General features: G+C 30.9%; 1 protein-coding gene across 3 annotated transcripts in view; it reads left to right on the forward strand.

Annotated features, from left to right (window-relative positions):
- Nucleotides 1-20,815, forward strand: part of Ptp99A (Protein tyrosine phosphatase 99A) — a 644,333-nt gene that overhangs the window by 380,670 nt on the left and 242,848 nt on the right. The window contains exon 1 of one of the 3 annotated variants that reach the window (XM_072546069.1): nt 10,819-10,968. The exons of the other annotated variants lie outside the window; for them this stretch is intronic. The gene's annotated coding sequence lies outside the window, so the exon portion shown is untranslated. Of the gene's footprint in view, nt 1-10,818; nt 10,969-20,815 lie in introns of those variants that run through there. 3 annotated transcript variants of the gene reach the window in all.

Here is a 20,815-nt window from a genome sequence, read left to right on the forward strand (position 1 = left end):
TCCATGAGAGTTGTTCGTATCCATCAGCAGAATTTTCCTGACTTTGGTGATCTTCATTTTGCTCAAATGATAATATGTTTTGTTGGTTTTGTTGATCGATTGTAACTTGAAAAAAGTCATCTAATTCTTCCGAGGAAATAGCGCTGTTCAATTCCAAAGGCTGTAGTTGTACAATATTTTTTGAATTTTCACCCAAAGAGTGTATTTCTTTGTGAATGTTATCCAGGCTGGAAAGTGACTTAGCATGGCTCATTACCAATTTCCCTTTTTTTTAACAAAAGTGTTTAGCTTTCTACGTTTATTTTTCAAATTTATTTCTTCTTCCGCTTCTGACCCATCGGAGCTATATAGAATTTCTTCATCGCTGGACGGTAAGAACAGAAGGTCTATGTCAGAATCAAAGGAAAAATCATTAGGTTCGTCATCTGAAAAAAAAATAAAATTTTTAACCGTGAAACTGTCAAAAAAAAAACGTAAATTATTTGTAACTTATTTAAATTTTGCAATAAATTGGTTTTGTTTTACTTTATTATTTTTGATTTATATCAACCATTTGTATGATTTTAGTAAATGATATTAGCCATTGTTATTTTCTGACTCTTTGTAAACTTTTGCTATAAATCTTTCGATATCTATATTGTCTATATAGCTTTCAATTACAATAAAGCATATTTCTATGCTATTCTACTAATAAATAAACGTGTATTTTTCAGAATATTATCTTGGTTATTGTGTAGGTACGTACTTCAAACAGTAATCCTATGCAATGATTTACATCTGAAAATATAATACCTTGCTTTCCAAAACCATACCAACCATCATTTTACCGCGACTTCTCATTTTATTTCAAGAAATAATAATTGTTTTTACTATTATCTAACTCTAAAAATAACACGAGCACAATTAACTTACTTGTCTTACTAACAATCAAACCTCTACTGATAAAATATTGGTCAAAACAACCACTCAACAAAATAATACTCGACAAGTCTCATCATGAACAGAACGACCGCCCGACCGAAGTATGCCGCCTACGCCCCGGCGGTCGTATTCGACCGCTGACCTATTTTTTCAAAAATTGGGACTAATAAATGAAATTGGTGAAATATTAGTATTGGAAGTATTTCAGTTGGTTGCCAGATGCACTTTTTTCAACTAGACACCATGGACTTTTTTAAACATTTTTATGTGGCAGTCAACCTGTTAAGTTGATTGTGTCGGAATCGGCCAGTCTTCATAGGCACAAGTAAATAAATAATGTCACGGTACAAGTTGCCTTAAAAATACAATTTTAAAATTTGTACTTTTTTTTGTGTGTATATACATGGTTAGAAACACTACTTTAATTTCACATAATGGAATTAAAATGAGAAGCATATGTGTTTGCTCGGCCAGTGATGTTCCGTGAAGCTGTAGCAAATTACCTTTTTCAAAAATCGGTAGATTTCGGTATATCACATATACCCTTATAAATTTAAAATTATAAATAATATTTGGAATAATAAATGTAATAGAGTATAAATTTAACAATTCAAATAATAAATAATAAACACACCAAATTGTTGTACAAATCTGCACAAAAATACAGAATTACAAATATCCCAAACGGATTTCCAGGAAAAATCGGTAGAAGGTACAACACTGTGACGGCGTGCCACATACCTTACTACAAACGCAAAGGAGACGCAATCTAGTGGAACAAATGAATTAGTTATAAAACAACGCGACATTAGATTGAAATGTAAACACTGGTTGATTTCAAATCAGGGGATTTCAGTTAATGTATTAAAAATCCTATATTCCGTTCAAAAATTTTCAAATCTTTAAAAGTCTAATTCAAGTAGAAGGTGGAGTTATATGGAATTTGTTAAATAAAGTTATTAGTCATTTTATTCCGAATTTATCCATACAGTTTTACCATCCTCGGTCTTTCTTATATCGGACTGTTTGGCATTCTGTGCCATACATCTGCAAAAAATTAATTTCTTCATATATTTTCCCAGCGTCTAGGCATTCTTCTACATCTAATAGTGGTTTGCCTTGGTTGTCAGTCAAACACTCAACTCTTCTAGGTTTGTATAAGCCATTCGTCCTGAGCTATTCCAGCTGTGTTTTTTTTTGGTCTAATTGTGTATCCTTCACAGTCGGTTCACAATTTGTTGATAGCTCACTACAAGTTTAACGCTAATTAGAAAACTGAAATACAGAGAGGATAGGTGATACCATATAATAGTAAAAACCAACCTAACACTGACGGTTTAAGACATTTTCGACTAACCCACCTTATATCTGAAGAAATACAATACCTTATAATCCTATTACGGGGGTATTTTGAATGGTTAGAGACGAACGACCAGTGTCGTAGAGTATATGATTGAAACATTTATTTGAACTAAATAAATATATTTTTTAAATTGTACTTATGTAAATTGTATTTTTTAATAAAACTTATTTATTTTATTCAAAAATAAAAAGTTTCTTGCCATTTGTAAAAGATACATTTATTTAATTAAGGAAAAAGGCGCCAAATGTCGCCTGGCAAAATTTCCAATGTGTTTTAAATGTATCCATTATTTTCGAATCCGGAGAAAACTAATAAATATTTTTGAAAAATTTAAACGCAGAATGAAAGATTACATTATTACTCAGAACAGAAAGTTCCTGAAAACTTCTACAATGTTTATTTTAATATGTTATGTAACAGGGGTGAAAATTAAAGAGAAAATATAGTATAATTTTTAATTGAAAATATTGCATGCAAAAGAAACTTTTTATTTATTCTAAAAAATATTTCATTCTGCCTTTGAATTTTTCAAAAATGCTGTTTAGTTTTCTCAGGATTTGAAAAGAAAATGGATACATTTAAAACACATTGAACATTTTGACAAGCGACATTTTGCGTCTTTCCCCTTTAATACCTTACGATTACAACTATTATTACTTACCTTATATAATTACGATTAGAAAACTATTCAAATTCAAAATAAATAGGATCAACTTCGGAATCCGAGGCATCTTGAGGGTTAATAATTAGCGGTTGTGTCTCTACGGTTGCATCAATTATGTTATCAAGATCCCACATTTTTTGTTCTTCTTCTATTACATGCCTTACTGCAACTTGTATAACAATTCACGTACAGCTTGTATTTTATATAACGTATTTTTTCTAGCCACATAACTTTTCATTTGTGCCCAAATGAGTTCAATTGGATTTATTTCGCAGTGGTAGGGTGGAAGTCTAAGGACTGTAATGTTTCGCCTTTCCGCCATTTTGTCAACTACGTATTCCTCGAACTTAGATTTGTGTTGCCGGGCAATTTATAGAAGTTCTGCTTTTACCATTCGATCTTCGTAAGGCAGATACTTATTCAGCAGCCAGTCCAGAATATCCTGTTTCTTCCACGCAGTCGTTGGAAGTCTTTCTACTAGTCATGAATGATAAGGTTCATTATCTAATACTATAATTGAATTTGGTGGTATGTGTTCAATCATCTGCTCAAAATACTCTTCGAAAACATCAGCTGTCATCTCCTCGTGATAGTCTTTTGTGCTTTTGGACTGAAATTCCAACAAACCATGCTTAACAAATCCTTTTTCACTGCCAATGTGAGAAATTATTAATCTACTGCCTTTACCAGAAGGTGGGGAGATACCAGTAGACCAACCTTCCATAAAGGCTTGCCTGGAGCTTAATATATTTTTATCTGACCAAATTTTTTTTAGAGTATGACCTGAGTTTACCCACGTTTCATCCTGGTAAAAGATGGGCCTTCCTTCAGCCCGGAATTTTCGTATGGATCTTAGATAATTTCTTCTCCAACATATTATCTCCTCCCGGTCAATCAAAAGTGATTTTCGGTCTGATTTCTCCCACCGGAAATTTTTAATTCTTTTAAAACTTGCTACAATTTAGTTCGTCCGATATGAGGCAAATCCGGGTCGTCTCTAACTTCTTGTAAAATTTTGTTTGGGTTTGGTATTTCTTTTTTGAAAAAAAATCCATGAGTTTTCCTTCGAATACCATTTTTGGCAAATTCATCAATTTCAATAGGCTTTTTCCCTCTCTTTAAGTGTTCGTTTGTGTTTGGGTTAGCTATACCGTGTTTTTTTCTTTCTGATAGGAACCTATATATAGTTGACTCTTCTACGCCACTTTCGACTATGTTGCGAACAGTGTTTGTGGGATTCTGAGAAACCAGAGCATCGTGAACATTCAGGACAATAGTCTTCTCTCTTGGTGAATAAACAGACTTACTGACTGTACGCAACAGTACCGGTGTAAAACTTAATGATGTTGATGATGAAGCCATCACAAACAATCCAACAAAATGAGCACGAGCGAAAGGTACGTATATGTTCGTAGGTATATGGAATAAAAAATCACTCACGCACTGCATATAATTCGTAAAAGAAATATTCGAGACGCTAATTACTGCCGTAGACGCAGACACACCGACGAGCCTTAAATTACATGCGATCAAAAACGTACTAAACAAAAAAATTGTTTTCGTTCGTAATAACTTCACCCTTTTAAGTTAAGTTTCGAATATAAACTGAACAAACGAGGCACGTGGCCAAAGCATACCCATTATATTATTAAAAATCTGGGGAATTCCATCCTAATTATCTTGCAACGAAGTACATTAGTACCTTCGGATATGAATTCCAGGTTTTCTACTAAAGTGATTAAACGCGAAGATTAGTATTGAAATATCCAAAGAGATAAGGTATTCTTATTTACAAAATTGTTAATGGTTAAATTTATATTTTTATTAATATAATATAATTACATAACATTAGCCGTGAAAGTTTTAATTGCTTTTTTGCTAAATATATTAGTATTAAAATATTATTAATATTATATATATAACAGTATTAAAAAATATTATATAATTATTTAATGAATAAACACCTCAGGAACGCCTATGGTTTACGACCGTTTTATGAGTTTGAGGCACATTTCGTGCTCTCAACAATTTATGAACGGAGAATAATTTTATTTCCTGTTCTTTAAACTTTCGCCTTTCGTCCAGCGTATTTAAAATTTGGTTTGTCATTCAGGACTTTTTTTCATTTCTGCTGGTTTTCTCTTGCAAGTCTTGTGAGATTCTATGGAACTTTACAAGTTTTTTTTGTATCCTCCTCTTGAATAATGGTATGCCAGTTCCCCTGTAAATGGTGGTTTACACTCTGTTTTATGTATTGGTCCTTCAGTTTTTATACTGGCCTTATACCGTATTTTTTAGTTACATTGCCTCGTATCTTCTATAACCCGATTTTATTTTACCAATCGGTGACTTGATGTCAGCCCCCGAGGATGTGATGAGTGATGTGTAGTTATGAGTGTTAGTTACGTAATTATTAATCATAATCTATAATCTATATTAGATTTATCCGAAAATATAATGCGATATTGTACATAGTTTTGCCTATTTAGAGATATTTAAAAAGATGAATAGAGATAATAAAATTCATTTTATACTAATTCCTAGAGTTTAACAAGTTGAAAGTGGCAGAGGGTTTAACTTAGGATAGCCTAGAGCTAAGTAAGCTTAAGTACCATTTTCATTACTACAACTTTTCTTAAATAACTTTTTAAAATTTTTAATATTACCATTTATATTACAACCTTATAGCATTGACTATATCTCCATTCTCAATTTTTATTTAATCTTTTCGATAACTACATTGATTTATCTTAAGACCCTTCAACATTATTTACAAAAATAAAACCCCATTCTTACATTCCAAATATTTGCAACTTAATTTTCTCTTAATACCATTAATCTCAGATCACCAATATACATACAACATCCCTTACAAGTCAATTATTGTTACATCTATTATATTCCCTACACATTTCTCAAATTATCCCAGAGGTTACTATCAGTTTTTATGTTTTAAAAAAGTGAATAACTTCTTTCATATAAATCTCATGTATAATAGATTACTCAACTTACTTCGTCATTTACTACTTTACACTAACTACTTTAGTTCATAATTCCTCCTCAATCTTTTCTCCTTAGTAAGGATGTAGTGGCGTCATGTATTTTGTTTGACTATTTCTGTCCAATTAACCCTCTCCTGTGTGTGTTATTTTGATTCGGAGAATGAGTAACTAGTCATCTCCTTTATTTGGTCCGACCATCGTACTGGAGATTTTCCTCTGGATCTTTTATCTGCGAAGTTACCTACAACTATCATTCGCTCCATGTCTTCTCTTCTTCTAGTTATATGTCCAAAATATCCCAGTATATTTTGGTTGATAGTTATGATGAGTCTGGTTTTTATGTTAAGTTCTGCTAGAATTTCGTTATTTGTGCGATGGGTGGTCCATTTTCTATATATAGTTCTCCAGCAATCTTGAGTCCGCAAGCTGTAGAAATCAGAAGCATTCCACATCTAGATATAAAACCTATAATCAAGAACTTAATAATCAATGATTGGCAGACCAAGTGGAATCAGTCAATATCCAAACTACGAGAAGTAAAACATTCTATATTACCTTGGAAATGAACCCCAAATAAGCGTATACATCAAACCATCCTATCTCGTCCTAGAATAGGCCACACCGCCATCACCAATAAACATTTGCTGGAGAGTGAATTAAAACCACAGTGCTACGTATGTGATGTTGTGCTCAGTGTTAGCCAAATTTTACTGGAGTGTCCTTTATATTGCATGGAGAGATTTCAATATAAATTACAAAATACCTTACAGACAATATTAAGTGACGGAACTGATATGAAAAATTTGACATCATACTTATATTCCATAAATGTACTAAATAAATTGTAAAACTTTAAATTGTATAACGTAAATGACCCTATGAGGTTGATGCATAAATAAAAAAAATATTGGATTTTGGCAATTATCAGTTCGACTATTGTATTAAAATAACATAAAAAGGATTATTAGTAAAACATTTTCATATTTTTACAGTCACAGCGAAAGAGTCCATTTGTGTACCTAACGAGGGGATGGCCGTTAGGTATACAAAATGTCAAAACTGACCATAACTTTTTTTTTTGAAATATTTCATAATTTTTTGTACAGGAAATTTGATTGAAAATATCATGAATTGTAAAGAGAATAGTAAACACAGCAATTTTGTTGATTAATATAAGCTTCGCGCTAGTCTGCAGTGCTGCCTACTGAATCCTTTTTTGATTTTTAATGAAATTTATACCTATTTCAATAGAAGTTTTCACTTCAATATAAAAGTTTTATAACTATTATAGTATAAAGCCAACTCCCGGGAACTCTCTCAGTTTAAGCTTAAAAACTATTAAATATTACTGTTACTAAATAATTTTATTTTCATGTTACACTATCGACAGAGTGTCAAAACTTTTAGTTTTGAGTATAGTTAGAATGTAGTACGTATAGTTTAGAAAAGATCTTAAAGAGTTTTCTCTTGTTATAATTTTTTCTTTATTTTTTATTCATCCAAAAAGTAGAGTAAATGTACATTCTGAATGTATTGATTATTTGAGGCCCGCAAATTCGCAGTAATTATAAGTTGGAATGTTCAGTGTTATGTATTAACCACACAAAATTTAATTAATGTGTAACCAACAATTTTAACACACCTTTGTCTGACAATATTCAGAAAATTAAAATCTCATGTCATCATGGTTGATGGATTACTCAAAAACTTTAAAAAATATAATTTATTAATTTTGGCAAATGACTTTTTTATATAAAACCTGAAGAAGCAATCGCGCAGTTATTAATGAAAGAAAATGAATATTTGTTACAAAACAACATTGAGAGACAGAGTCATATCTTGATGAATCAAACTATTAAATAGAAGAAGACAGCGTAATAAACTAATTGATGGATTCGACCGTTACTTGAGAAAGGCAATCAGCCGAAACAGCTGTAGTGATAAGAATTTAAAATAAAAATTTGTGGAAGTTTTGAAAACAAAGTTTTCAGTGTTTTATTGTTACATAATAAACTAATATTCATAATATGATAAAATATTGGCACAGACCAAATAACATTGCTTTCTTATTCTGTGATATTGGTATGATATCGCAATTTGTTTATAAAATTTTGTCAAGTGCAAAAAACTTTAGTAGTAATAATGGTTTCGTAAACTCAGTAAAGGGTTTTTTTTTTTAATAATTATAATATTGTAAATGTATTTAAGTGAGCCATGTGCATAGGCAACCAGATATACATACTCTGAAAGTGACAGACATTTAAATAATAATTACGAATATAAAGTGGGGTTATTTGTTATTTAAAATGTTAAGTTTACATATAGTTACGGATTTGAGGTAGTGTAGTTTATTAATTTAGGTTGTTTTAATTACATATAAGTTTATATTCTGATCTGAAAAGCCTAAATGTCAACAAAATTCTCGATAGAAAAGAAAAGAATTCTCTAGAACACGAGAGTTAACCCTGTTTGCGAGATAGACTATTCCAGAAAATTCATATATTTAGAAAATAGAACAATTTGAATATGATTTCTTACCAGATAGTTCTGGAACATTGAAAAGGTATAAATACTCGGTGATTTGGATTCAAAATGTTCAGTCGGGGGCCAGTCAGTCAGTGAGTTAAGATGAAGTCAGTATAAAGATGGTCAGACAATTAGTTATTAAGAAGACAGACAGTTAGTTACAGTTAGTAAAGTCAATTGTTCAGTAATTTCAAGATTAGTCAATCAGAATTAGGAAGAAAGTATAAAGTATGCAATAATCAGTGATTTAGTATTAAAATTTGATAGTATTGGAAAGTATATTAGAAGAATATTATTAAAGATTAAAAATTATATTATGTATAAATGGTAATTGGATAATGCAAGAAAGTATTAATTGAAAATAAAATTATATAATATATTTGGTGATTGGATATTGGTATATTTAAAAGAAGAATAAATATAAATGCTATTAAGAAGAAAAATAATTTAAATTGGTGGAAGCTGATAATTGGAAAAAGTAATTTCACAAAAACAAGGATAACCGAAGCTGAGAACGAAGACATTGAGTGGTAATTAAAATCTATATAGTGGAGAACAGTTTCATTTAGGCATTCAGTGATAGAAAGGTACAAAATTTTGTTAATATAATTTAGTTAGTGTCATAACAATTACAATTTTAAAGATAGTTTGTTTAAAATTTACATTGTCTTTATAATTTAATTAGTTTCATAAGAATTACAATTTAAAGATAGTTTATTTTAAATTTACATTGGCTATGTTAAATATATATGTGTGTTTCATAATAGATATAATAAAGATAATTTAAAAAAGTGCTTACAAACTAATTCTTTGAGAACCGCGATAAAAACCCTATATATATATATATATATATATATATATATATATATATATATATATATATATATATATATATATACATATATTATTAAAAAACACTCATTGCTCATTAAAACATCATTCACAAATAATACATCATAACATATATATATATATATATATATATATATATATATATATATATATATATATATTATATATATAAGAAAGTAAACGTTAAATAGTGGGTTTGCAGCAATAAAAAATGAAACGTGTACTCTTTTAAATTTTTATTCCAAGCTTTCGGACATTGGTTATGTCCTTCATCAGGGAGCTACAAATGTGATGAATAAATTGTTGGCGTTGGTATAATTAATTAAAAAATTCACTACTTACAAACTTAATGAGGTTGTATCAACGAAGATGTATTATAATGTTGATAAAATTTATCATAGTCTTTCATCTTTTTTAATATATAAAACCTATTTTTATGTTTAAAAATTTTAAAAATTACTGTACATCCAAAAACACTTAATTATTCTAAATAAATACGTGACATTATTCTGACAAAATTCTTTTAAATGTCAATTGATAAATTATTGTTTGTGTTATTATTGCATTTATCTAGTAATTTTTGGATGTACAGTAATTTTTAAAATTTTTAAACATAAAAATAGGTTTTATATATTAAAAAAGATGAGAGACTATGATAAATTTTATCAACATTATAATACATCTTCGTTGATACAACCTCATTAAGTTTGTAAGTAGTGAATTTTTTAATTAATTATACCAACGCCAACAATTTATTCATCACATTTGTAGTTCCCTGATGAAGGACATAACCAATGTCCGAAAGCTTGCAATAAAAATTTAAAAGAGTACACGTTTCATTTTTTATTGCTGCAAACCCACTATTTAACGTTTACTTCCTTACGTTGTCAGCAAATACTTCTGGTTCATTATATATATATATATATATATATATATATATATATATATATATATATATATTATTAATCTTTAAAGAAATTGAAATGTGCAGGCATCTATTTCTTTAGATTAAGAATATGTAATTAATATAGGTAAAGTGCGTCAACAATTGAAAAGTTTAAAAGTGTATAAAAACTTGTGCAAACAAACGGGACCATGAAAGGTCGTTTGTGTTTCCCTAATATTCGGTTACCAAGAACTATTTGTATATTTCGTTATTTAACTTAGATTTAGAAAGTAGGGATTTGTATAATATAAAAACGAACTTCGGTTTTTCCAGGTAATGTAAATTGTGTAAAAATGAAAGCTACCTATTCAATTCAAAAAACAATGAACGGTCGTTAGGGTTTTGTTGACAAAGGAATTTGATAGTGGATTCTAATAAAAGACAGTATGGTGAGTCAAGGAAAGTTTGACGAGAGAAAGAGAGAAGATGGTAAGATATTTTTGTTTTGAGTGATTTGGTTGGTTCGAGAAAAAGATGGGAGAAGTGAGAAGAAAGGGAAGTTAGTTTGGTTTTTTTGGGCAAAGGAAAACCAAGGACTCCAAGATAGAACTGCAAAAGAAAAGGTTGTTTCCTGTGATAAAAAGGTGTGGACGTTGAGAGATAAAGTGGTGAATCGTGAAACAAAGTTTGTGAAGTTGTTTGTGGCAGCAGAAAGCCGTGACAGTGTAAGAAGAGATCTTCAAATCCACAATTTGTAAGTCTTTCTTTTAATATAAAAATTATTTGAGGCGAGGCCGCATATGTTTTGGTACGACAATAAACGAGATCAGGAGGTGTTGAGAAACAACATAAGAAGAATTAACACAAAGTTTAGTTTGGTTCATTGAAAACAAAAGATAGGTCAAGAGATTCAGAGCGAAGTTTTGTTTTGGATATAGAATTGAATAGACAGTTTTTTATACAAATTTATAGGACCGGAGAGAACATTAGGATCATATAATCTGTTGTTATTTATAATGATAATTATATGATGTGATCTTGTTTTTTTTTGTAAATCTATTTTTTATACAGCTGGTATATTTGAATTACCATGATTTAATATATTGATAAAAGGTACAAATGGTATTGTTTGTGTATATTTTTATTCCTTTCTGTCCTCATACTTGCAAATACAACATAATTGATACTGAGCCACGGAAGTAAGTTCTGAGGTAAACAAAATTATGGGTGTTCATCAATTCTTTCATTGCTGTATATTCCCCGATGACCTGGCACCCATACCAGTGTGACACTATTATATTCCGCCAGTTCTTTCCGACATATACATACTAGCCTTAGTTCACCTTGGGGCTTCTAAGAGCCCCATAGCCGCTGGAATTTCTGAAAGTATATGGATCCAGTTTGGTTCGAAAGTTCTAATATTAATTACTCTTCAACAGTGCAAGATTGCATAAATCGCTGCCTCAAATACAGAGGTATTGTAACAATAGTGGGAGCCAATTTGTAACAATAGAACTCCAACTTTCTTTGGGAGCCAATTGTTAAGGCTTCATCTAGCTCAGTCTCTGTGTGAGTACGTCTTATCTTATTACAAATAAGCAAAATAAGTTTGCCTGGGACAAATAAATCCAGATATTAACTAATCATATTTATTGTACAACGAAAAATTAAATTTTAATACCAAAGTAAATCCTACCGGATCGCCAACCTCCGGACCGGATCAAGCAAATCCTGCCTGTAGGTGACTGACTGGATAGTAGGCTTCAGATGTTGGTTGGATGGATTGTAGTTAGTGTTGTTGTTGGATGCCATGCCATGCTGCTGCTGTTGTTATTGCATGTGTGGTGCACCATGAGGTTTCAGGGGTTATACCCAACAAGGGGGAAACAAGAAAAATTTATATAGGCCAAAAAACTTAAATGAGAAACCTTGTGTTAGCAACTGCATACGTTTTAAATTTCCTTGCCATAGAAAAAAACAATTTTTTTGAAAGAACATAGCTGATGGCAAGGATAATTAACTAAATATAATAATATTATTAAAATAAATTAATTAAAATGATTTAAATAAAAATCCTGCATCCAAACTTAAAAAACAGATGTGGGTTGAACGTTATATAAAAAAAGTCAAAAATAGGAATTTATAAAAAGACGGATATAAAAAAAATTATGTTGTAGCAAAACTGGGTACAAAACTCAGTACCCAGTGTTGACGCGACTGGTTCGCATCTGTGTGTTCTGTTAATCTGTGATATTTGGGTTTTTAAAGCCATTTTTTAATAGGTTGGACAGCGAATTTAAGAAAAGAAAAAAATATCAGATAGTTTTGAAGTTGTTACTTTAAAAAGTAATCACTAGACCTCGGTTTTTTTCATTTTTTCAGCACGCTTATTCTAAAATATAACTGATATTTTTTTTTTAGTTTATTGTGTCTCAACTACAAGGTTATTGACACTGGGTCAATTTTGTTACTATACATTTTACATTACATTAGGTATATTTACAACAAAAGCAATAATAAAGTAATAAAAAAGAAAACACTAAATTTTATAAAACAAGTTCTTTTCTCGAGGGAAATCAAATATATTCTGAATAAGTTGTAATTGACTGAGGATCACATTTGTAAGGCTATGTATAGAGTATTTTTTTTGTTCTTGCTCGTATTTGACGCACTGTGTAAGAATATGTTGAAAGGTTAATAATTCGTTATACTTTTCACAAACAGGTGATTTCTCCGAAGCCATCAGGTGTCCATGTGTCAGACGTGTGTGACCAATTCTTAGTCTGCGAATGATTAATTTTGCTCTTCTACTTAAGTTAGGTAGCCGAAAGGTATCTATGGTAGGTTGTATGTTATGTAATTTCGAGGTTGAATTCTTCCATTGGTTTTGCCAGGACTTACTAATTTGGGACCTAAAAAGTAGTTTTAGATCTGATGCTAGTTGAACAGATTTGATATCTGATTTGGTTGTAATTGCTTCTTTTGCAGCAGTATCAGCAGTCTCATTACCTAAAACGCCAACGTGTGAAGGAATCCAGATTAATGTTATGTTTGTTCCAGAAGACGTGAGACAGTTTGTTGCTTCATGTATGGCATGAACTAATTTTTAATTGAGTCGATGGAGGACATCAAATCTGTACATATTGCAGTGCAGTATTCTTGGCTTTAGTTTTTTTATATAAGCTTTTTGATGCTTGTAGGATGGCGTACAGCTCTCCTGTATGGATAGACGTGGATTGTGGGAGGCAGAACTTCTGAATGATAGTATTTGAAGTTGTCACAGAATATCCAACACCTGTCTCAGTTTTAGATGTATCTGTGTAGAGAATCTCAGTGTTTTTGTTGACCAGCTCTAAGAAAGATTGCCCCAGAATTTGGCTGTTGGTTTCATTTTTGTGATGATTATTAAGCGAAAGGTTAATTTTTGGTATGTTATTAATCCATGGAGGAGTTGATGACATTATATGAGTATCTGTTACTGAAAATTCAACAGGTCGTGAAAGGGGAAGAAAAATTTGAGGTAATATCTGGTATTTATTATTGGGCTCACAATTATAGGGTTCGTATATTAGTTTATATAATATATATATATATATGTATATATATATGGTTGTTTTGATTAGAAGACACTCTATCAAAGTATGTTAGAAGAAGTTGTGGCCTTTGAAGCGTAAGTGGAAGTTCACCTGTTTCACAGCGAAGACTTAATGTAATTTGAGGTAATAATATTCTACGTGTTCTTCGACTAAATTTGAATACTTTTGATTTTTCAGCAGAGAAATTAATACCAAAGCTTATAGACCAAGAAGTTAGTTCATTTACTGCTTTTTGGATTAAGTTTGTAGTTGTGAACGTATCTTTACTGCGGCAATATAAAATCAGATCGTCAGCATATAAGTTGTACTTCACTGGGTTTTGACTATTCTTGCAAATATCATTAATAGTTATTATAAATAAAGTGAAACTTAAAACTGATCCTTGGGTTCCCCATTTTCCTGAACGTAGGTTGAGGAAGCTTTTCCGCTAACTAATACTTTGAAGCGGCGATTAGAAAGAAACTGTTCAATACAAGATAATGTATTTATCTTAGGTTACCAAATTCTGCACCAGTCTTATCGGGTAGCTTTCGTATCTGTGGTCTGTTAATCTGTGCTAATATTAGCTTTTTCGGCATTTTTAACTGTTTATTATTTATATTTTACACTTTACATTTGTATTTTACACTTAAAGTAAAGCAATTTACGAAAAAATCACAAGAATAACTTTCGTCTTATATAATACGATAATGACCCATATAATAAAAAAAAAAAGCATGGCTACAAAGTGAAAAAAGAAATTTTTTATAATTTGTCTAAAAATTTTTATAAATAAATAAGTCCCAGGGATAAACTACGATAAACTTATAAACATAGCATATTGGCAATGACACCCATAAAACCAACCATATGACATATTTGCTCATACATAGATATACGTATATATAGCGGTCACGCAACTCGGCGTCGCTGGAAACTAACAATTAAAAAACAATGGGTTGCAATAAGTTATAGTTAAAAACTCTTTAGGATCTTGTAAAATAGAGTTTTAGGTTTAATTTGACGATTGCAAAACTTAAAAGTATTAATTTTTTCACACCTTAAATTATTTATAACTAGAAAAGGATGCATTTTAGAGAAAATTTACTAAGGATATTTTTTAATCAGAATAAACTAGTTACCTAACCAAAAAAATGACAAAAAATTAAATTTGTTTAATAAAAAATTTAGAAATAATTTTTGACTATTACTTTCTCTGTGCAACATACACTTTGTTATAAGGGGACTATTTCAAGTAAGATTGTGCAAAAATATGAAAAGAGAATATTTTTCCTAGCCAGTGCGCGCATACTATCCGGACTATTAAGACACCGGTAAAACGAGAATGCTGAAAGTGTTTTTATATAAATAGGTACGTGGAATTTACTAAATAATAAATATATAGTTTCAAACTACAATGAAATGCTTTTCTTTATTCCAGTCCGGAAATGGTTCTCAAAAGCACTTTATTAAATTTAAAAATTGATATAACTCATAATATTCGTTTTGTGATACAGCAGATGAGTATATAAAACTGAAATTCGTAGAAACTGATAAAAAATATAACAGTGGCAAAGATAATTAATACCTGCTAAATTTCAGTTTACTCTATTTTTGTTATCAATGATATTTTTTCTGTTAAGATGCTTACGTTATTCATGACCATTTATAGATCTAATACTTAAAAGCTGCCGTTACGTTACTGCCATACGTTACATCGTAAGCGACAAGCTTTTACTAAAATTTACACAGACAAAGTCTGACAAAATATCATAATGCTACCTAATTTAATAAAAGAATGTTAAATTTATAATGTTTTTTATGTACCATTTATTATAGTTTAAAAAAGTTTATTGTATTAGATAAAAACTTTGGTGGAATAAAAAGGAGTCTTCTGACAAATGTGCGCTTTTTTGCTCTCGATGTTTTATCAAAAACCCACCGATTCGTCAAAGAAGTTGCTGATAATCGCATAACTTCCATTATATAATCATTTGAACAATTTTGTAGGTATACCAGCAGGAGCAGTAGACTTCCTTCGTGTTTGGTAGTATATGGCCCTTAGCAATTCTGAATTTATAATCGGTGGGTCTTTGTCTCTTTTAAATGTTTATTCTGGGTATTGTTATGTTTTTATTAATTCTAATTTATTGTTCTTATTTTAATTTACTAAAACACGATAATTTATATCAATTTATTAAACCACTGTACAACAATTTATTTGTTGTTCGAATAACAAGTTCGAATTGTTGTTTTTATAACGGAGGGGGACCCATCGTGTGTCAGGTAGGCATTACCTAGAAAATACGTGAATGAATGAGAATATTAGTAATAAATATATTTACGGTTTTGGGTCAGAATTTATCGTAACAGTATATTCTCTGTTTCTTTTTAAATAATACTATTACATAATTTTCCCGCTCAGTACATCGCTCCTTAATATCACTCAATATTATACCAATAGAGTTCCGCAAGATGTTTGGCATGTGAATTCTGCTTTTATCCGTTGTTTCTTTCAGTTTCTTATGCAAAAAGAAACTGTAACTTAGTTGCTTCAACTTCTCAGTTTATAAACAGTTGTTTTGCTGCTTTAATTATTTTTTGAAATTTCCTATGTATTCCGTTGTATTTTTCTTTTTTTGTGGATATTAGATGGATTAGATTATACAAATTTTTTGTGATCCACTAGTGTTAAACTAGTTGTTGTCTTTTTAGAAGGTTTTTAGAGGGGTAATAATCACTGTCATTTTCATTTGTTCCCAGAAATCGTTTATGTTGTTCTTTCAGTCAAATTTCGTGCAACTTGCTCTTAATTTCTTAAAAGAGATTTCTTGAAAGAGTAATCTCTTTCACTATTATTTCACCTTTTTCAATAAAAACCTAAACACTTTTTTGTTAATATATACCAATCGATTTGTAAACTTGTTCTCTACATATCAAGGTATACCATGAAAATTAATCTATCAATCTCACTGTTTTAGTAAGCCATAAGTGACAGCGTCTCAAATTTGTACAATCAATTGCTTCAAATTGTAAAGCAAAGATGCTTTAAATTTTAAAGATAGTCTGAATTTATTATGACCAAACTTTGAGAAATAGAATACAGGAAGGTGGGCTCTACACCAAACGTCCATGGAAGTTTCTTATGTTGTGTGTGTTATGAAATTATGGACTCAGATTAAGGTAGGCCTAAAAACATATGTATTGGGGCTTACAAAAATGTGGTTCTGTTTTATTCACAGATGTAGCAAGGTTTTGTCTCTACCCTGTTTCAAGGAAAGTGAGAGATTGGAGAGGACCTGGTCGATAAGAGAGACTCAAGCATATACAGGGTGTTCGTCTATATAGTGGTCTACAAGTTTTGATGTTGGCTGGAATAATTTTTCATCATTGAACTGTTCCCGTTTTGTGGAAGGCACTTTGAATTAATATCAATATATTGATTTTATCTTAGAACCTGTATCTACATAAAATAAAATCGAAAAATAATATGAATTAAATTGTAATGAGATGGAACATACCGCCCGCCTTGAACTACTGAAGTTCAAAATGAAGTTGTCGGTTGACGTCGAAAATCTAGCTGATCGGAAGTGGACACAACTTCTTCACGCAGAGTTTATACTCTCCAAATTTGGTTTTCAGAGTTACCACTTTGACAATGCTGTCCTCTCCAGGATGCACCGATGTGATGCGTATAACTGCCCATTGTAATCGTGGCAAATTGTTTTCAAGAACACCAAAGCATCGACCACTATTCCATTATCGGTAGCATTAACATTATTGCTGCTGATCAATTGATGAAGATATTCCTCATACCATCGTTTCCAGAAGTGCTGATTCAGTTGCTGGCCGTGCTGCCAAGCTGATAATTTATATGAGGACATATCCAAAAAGTCAGTCTCCGGATAGCTCGTCATCGGACCACCAATTAAAAAATGTCCAGGGGTAAGGGGAAGAAGGCCATATGGGTTAGATGACATAAGAGAAATAGGACGAGAATTTAATATTGCTTCTATTTCAATAAGATAACATTCTAATTGTTCATATGTTAACAAAGTATCACCTACAGTGCGAATTGAATGATTCTTAAAGAACTTAACCGCGGCTTTTTATTTTTGTGAAATGTTACCAAAAATATGATGTGTTTGTTTATAACATTTAAAAATAATTAAGAGAAATTCCTGCGGTTGACCTAAATACAAATTTACAAACAATTTTATATTTCCGGTAGTGGCTAAGTACTTAATAAGTACATTTTCGTAGAATAATTAAATGGGGTGGGATCATTGTCACAATACTTAAATAACGGAATTAGTCATTCTTAAGTAGTATATCTTGTGGTTCTTTCAGCCAGAGTTTGTCGAAAAAAAGTGTTGTGATATATTTAGTATTTATCAAAGAAAAATATGTGGCGGCATGGGAAAGTGATGTGCGTTTACCTGACGAAAATAAACCTACAGATAATTTAAAAGATGAAGATGAAAGTGCGGGGCCAAGTACTCAGCAAAGGAAGAATTTGTGTGTAGCTGAGCAAAATATGGTGTTATATGTATTTGATGGACTTTCTAAAAAAATGACCAAATATGAAGCTGTTAAGCAAACGGCGGTTTCAACAAAAATTTTTTGTGCAACAGTGTACCATATAATAAAGACAGGTTCGAAAAGTAGAACAACAAGAAAGGATTTGGGAAGCTCTAGAAAAATTCAACCTCACCTTTTGGAACCTATTAGTGAGACAATATATAATATGTATGCAGCTAAAGTTATGCCTAACCTAAACAATATCATGGCAAAATTAAAGGAAAAACATATTGTTGATGATTGTTCCACAAAGACTTTGGGAAGATTTTTGACCAAAAATGGTTTTAAATATAAAACTGTCAATAAGAGACAAATTATAATGGAAAGTAGCCGCCTAATAAAATGGAGGAATGAATATATCGAAAAAATTTCACAATACCGCAGTGAGTGTAAAGAAATTTATTATCTGGACGAGACTTAGTTTGATTCTCACGAAACGATAGATACAGCCTGGACAAACGGTATAAGAAAATGTCAAATAGATGTACCCCATTCTAAAGGCAAGCGAATTTGCATATTACATTGTGGAGGACAACATGGATGGTTGAACGATGCGTTATTGTTGAGTTCCAAAAGTATTAAAGACAGTTCTCTAGACTACCACCAAGACATCGAAGGGATTCTTTGTGAATCGTGGTTTGAGAATACATTACTCCCAAATTTAAAAGAAAATAGCGTGATTGTTATGGACAATGCATCATATCACTCCATATGCATTAAACAAATTTCAACCAAACACAGTAGGAAGGATGAAATTTAAGAATTTTTAATAGCCGGAGACCTATATTTTAAGGATCATACACCAAAGATCAACTAAGCTAGGTTCTTCATACAAAAGTCGTAACTAAAGAACATATTGTAGATAAATTAGCCACTAACAGTGTACATATGGTTTTAATATTACCTTCATATTACTATGTGTTGAATCCCATAGAATTGCTATGGGCTCAGTTAAAAAACCATGTCCGAAGGAACAACACATCTCCAAAAGATGTCCAAAGTGTTGTAAACTAAAACAGAGTTTAAAAATATCAGTGCTCAAAACTGGGAAAATGCAATAGAACATGAGAACAAGATTGAAAAAGATTACATAAAAAATGTCCCAGCCTTGAAGAAAATTATTCTTAATTTGGCTGAGAGTGATGAAGAGAACGATAATGACGATGAGTTGGAATAACTGTTAACTCTAACTGGAAGATCCCAAATGAATGTGAATTTCCGAAGTGGCTAGTATACCATATATATTGGTGTTTTTGTTAATGCGATTATATTAGGACGGTGATAGATATTTACTGATGATTTGTATATTATATATGTATATTTTTGTGTGTAAAAATCGACCTCGTTCAGTAGTTTTCATCTACTTTATAATTACGTAGAAATTACATTTATCCGTTACTTTAGGACCTGACTGTATATTATATTAATATTAAGTGTTCATTAACGAACTTAGCATTCGATCAATTGGTAAAAACATTTAAGTACACAAATTAATAATTCGAAATTCAACACTTTCTCCGATAATTTTATGTGAATATTGGAGACAGATTAGTACAACTCTGTAAATGTCTCTCTGGGGGTCTGTGTTACAATAGGTATCAATACCGGATTACCAGTACGTCGGTTTTTAAAATTTCGCATAGGTCTTGTCCCTCACTGTACTCGTAATATTTAAAAAGTCGTCTTTATTAAACTACGTTTTACTGAGTGATGCTCGATCTTTGTTTCTAAAGTATAAAATTATAATGATGCAAACTGGTGAGCTCTCCACTTTTATCACAACAAAAAATGAAAGCCTTTCGGCAGCTTGGAGATCAGTCATGCAGAAAATTAATTTACTTTATTTCGGTTATTGTTAAGGGTTTAAATTGGTGTGTAACGAAGGGTTAATCCTTTGAGTCTTTTCAATTTTGTTTCAAATCTCTGTAGACATGGTACACACATACTCTCGGGTAAAAGAATTTACCTGCAATGAAATATTTAGGTTATATGTATAAAAATATAATATCATTCCCCACTTCCTTCCTTCCTTATATAGTACAGTGGTACATTTGCGAAAAAAATTGTTTGGGGCAAATTCAATTTGGTATGTAGTGATGCTTCAGACGTTTTATATACTTTTAAAAAAATAGCAAAAGTATTTTTAGTCAATTTTCGATATTCCTACAAAATTAGTTATTGTTTAAAAAATGCATTTTTTAATTTAATCAATGACGCCGATTATGAATTAATAAAAATTCTTATGATCTAGGTTGCTACATTGGTAGCGAGATATCGACAATTAAAAACAATTTTGCACTACAAACAATGCTATATGTACATGACAACCAAAATCGCAAAATGTTCTTAATTTTTTACCTTAACATATTAAAAACTTTGTTCAATCATTATTGGAGTGCAGACGAAGACTCCCTGCTTCAGATTTATAGATGTCTTATTTATTAT

This window comes from Diabrotica undecimpunctata, chromosome 10, assembly GCF_040954645.1.
Source record: "Diabrotica undecimpunctata isolate CICGRU chromosome 10, icDiaUnde3, whole genome shotgun sequence".
In the NCBI taxonomy this organism is placed as follows: domain Eukaryota; kingdom Metazoa; phylum Arthropoda; class Insecta; order Coleoptera; family Chrysomelidae; genus Diabrotica; species Diabrotica undecimpunctata.